A 3606-nucleotide genomic window follows, 5' to 3' on the forward strand; every position below is an offset into this window, starting at 1 on the left:
GAGAGAGAGAGAGAGAGAGAGAGAGAGAGAGAGAAAGAGAGAGAGAGAGAGAGGTGTGTTCAGGTACCCTTGCCTGTGCATGTGTGTATAGAGACCAGATCCCCCTCCCCTCCAGTGTTGAGGTTGCAAACATATGCAACTGCTCCCAACTTTCCATGTGGGTGCTGGAAATCCAGTTTCAACTTTTGAGCAGCAAGCACTTTACCCACTGACCCATCTCCCTAGTTCTTGTCTGCTTGTTTATTTTTTCAAATTGTGTGTGTGTGTGTGTGTGTGCTTGTGTGTGTGCGTGCACATGGGTGATATGTCAGGGGAGAAGGGGAGTACTACAGCATCCATGTAGAGACCAGAGAACAACTTTGTGGAGATGTCTCTCTCCCTTTGTCATAAGGATTTCAGGTCAACAGGCTTGGTGGCAAGCATGGTTTACCTCACACCCACCTAAAAAGCCATCATCTTTGTTTTTGTTTTTGTTATTTTGTTTTTCGAGACAGGGTTTCTCCGTGTAGCCCTGGCTGTCCTAGAACTCACTCTGTAGATCAGGCTGGCCTCGAACTCAGAAATCTGCCTGCCTCTGCCTCCCAAGTGCTGGGATTAAAGGCATGCGCCACCACTGCCCGGCTCATCTTTGGTTTTTGACAGATCATCATTGACTTCTATCTTGGGGAAAAGTCATGTTGCCTTTATTCCTTTATAACTACTCCTGTGAACTTTTCTTCAGGCTCTTCCAAAACCCAGTTTTCCCTAACCCACAGCATCTGTTTCAAAGCTGTGCCTGGCAGCCTACAGTGTGTCGAGTTGAAAAAGAGACCCTTTCTGGCGGACGGAGCTTTACCAGCACATGGTGTGGTAGAAGGCGTGTTGCTGTGGGCCAGGACGAAGCCTCTAATCCTTGAGACTGGAGCTCAGCCCCGCTTGCCTCCTTAGCTGGCATTTGTGAAGAGTGTAGAAGAAACTCATCCCTTCAGCACGGCACAGTGTCTTTCTTGTCCTCATCCACATGCATGAAGCATTTGGGGAAGAAAGTCCGAAGGCTGGCCGAAGCCAGAGAGGGATGCTAAGTGGAGCTGTTCAGGAAATGGCTCCCACCTGGACTACCTTCCAAAGCAGTTGGTTTTCAGTGTGAAAGTAAATCCTTGCCACAGGAAGGAGCCGGTTCCCAGCCTAGCCCACCGACGAGCTGACCGGGGGAGGGAAGTGGATCGAGGGATAGAACAGACTTCGTGTTACAAATAGAGAAAAGGAGCTGTTTGGGGTATAAATAACTAGCAATAGAAACTGCAGAACACATCGCAGGGGCCGACCTCCCTAGATAGCAGTTGGTATGGCCTTTCTTATTCAAAATCTGAACTTTGAGAAATTACAGATGTAGAGACAGAGCATTCTGCCCAATTAACCACAAGAACCACGATAAAAGAAGAAATTATCTGAACCCCACAGAGAAATGAGGTGGGAGATGCAGCAGCCAGCCACGGGGATGTACGATCAACCCATCCATCAGTTCCTTAGAATGAAGGGCGTGGAACGCAACACGAGACTCCAGCTGCAGCTGCCCAGAGCCTACAATAAATTTTAGGCAGTTCTCATTACATAATCTAAGACCCAGCCATTCTCAATTAACCTTTGTCTTATCTTCTGAAATGTAAATTAAAGAACGCTTCCTAGCATTTTCATAGCTGAGTCTGAGTAGGGAAGAGCATCCAAGGACTGCGGCAGGATCCAGTTCAAAGTGGGCAGGGCCAAGGCTCTGCCTGGACTACCCTGGCCTCTCCCAGTGCCAAGGGCTGCAGTGCAAGGAGCCCTAGGGATGGCTGGCCAGGGTGGTTTTCTTGGCGTCGTCTGGGTGATGGTTTCTACCAGTGGCCTTCAGTATGGCACCTGGTAGCGTGATCAGCTATCTATGTTCTCCTGTGCATTCAGCAGATGGCTGGGGTCCATGCCTAGCAGCCCTGTCCTTGTGTTTTGGCCAACACACTATGCACATTTTGTTTTAGTCCCATGGCCACACTATGTGTGCAGCTGTTGGGGTGCAGAAAGACAGGGTCTCACAAAATTTAAGTAAAGCTATTTTGATGTTGGCCAAAGAGAAGCCAAACAGACTTCCAGTTATTTCTACTGGTAAGATTTGCCCTGGCCTCTCACATTTTTTTTCCTTTAAAAAAATATTTATTTACTTGTTTATTTGGGGTGTTTTGTTGGGGTTTGGTTTGGATTGTTGAGACAGGGTTCTTTGAACTCCTGATCTTCCTGCCTCCACCTCCCGAGTGCTGAGATTCTAAGTCTGTCCCGCCATGCCCTGCTTCCTCTCAGTCTCAGCATCACCACAAGCTTCGGCCTTCCTCTCCAGAGGAGTTGAGTCTTAAGTTCATTCCCTGTCTCCCTCCCTCTCCAGGTCCGCACTTCAGCATTGCTGAGATGTGGTTGATGGCTCTCCTTTACAATGTTCCCTCTGATGTCACTGAGTCGTTACTTGTGTGCATTGTTGAGATCTGTGTTTTTAGCTGTAGCTTTAATATCTTAATAGTAACATGAAGTAAACCCCATGTGGACTTGTCTTTCTTCTTCGTTACAGGAGAGGGGTTCCCTGTCGCTTTTGACACTTAGATGGTCCTAGAGCTCAGTTCTGAGGCGAAGAAGTACTGCCTTTTCCTTCCACAGGCAGCCTCACGGAGACATTTTCTCAATTGGGGTTCCTCTTCCCAGAGGATCCTGGCCTGTGTTAAGCTGATGGGAAGAAAAAAAAAATCTAACCAGGTCAAGTACAGTATTGTCTTTGTGTACTTCGTGCCCCGCCCCCACTTAACAGAACATTTTCTTTTTAAGGCGGAGTAATGTTCCGTTCTACACAGCACACACTCAGTCTTAGCCAGAGGCCAATAAACAAAGTGTGTGCAGCTAATGCATCGCTGCTGTCCCTCTTCCACCAGTGGACCTTTGGGTCTTCCCCCCTTGGCTCTCGTGAATAATGAACTCTGGCTCCCAGTCTCTCTCATATTCTACCATATTAAACATATCCAGAAGGCAAAGAGTGCTGAGAGAATAAAGCTCCACTTTGCCACAATAGGGGGAAAAAAACCCACAGCTGCCTCCATTGCCACTCATTTGGAAGCAGCTTGCTGGTGTGAAAGTTATTTTGCATACAATTAGCTGTTAGCTCCAAGCTCTCAATGCTATTTAAAGCTTCACTTTAAAGTTTGACTTTTTTTTTTTTAGACCTTTAGAAGTTTTTATTATCAAAATTCAAAAATGTCTCCATTCATCTGAGCGCTCTCCAGAATGTTCTATTCTTGAACAAGGGTATCCTAAAAAGTCACACTAATATGAATACATGAGTGATTACTGAATCCTCTGCTTAAGTAGTTTCAGATTTGAGAACTGATGTATCTTCACCTCCTGAGATGGGAACTAAATATGAGGGCAGGTGGGCATGTGGGATGGCCTTTCTCAAGCCAGTGATTCCCTCTCTCTCTCTCTCTCTCTTTCTCTCTCTCTCTCTCTCTCTCCCTCCCTCCCTCCTTCCTTCCCTCCTTCCCTCCCTCCCTCCCTCTCTCTCTCCCTCCTTCCCTCCTTCTCTCTCCCTCTCCCTCCTTCCCCCCCTCTCTCACT

This window comes from Mastomys coucha, unplaced genomic scaffold (assembly GCF_008632895.1).
Source record: "Mastomys coucha isolate ucsf_1 unplaced genomic scaffold, UCSF_Mcou_1 pScaffold16, whole genome shotgun sequence".
NCBI lineage: Eukaryota > Metazoa > Chordata > Mammalia > Rodentia > Muridae > Mastomys > Mastomys coucha.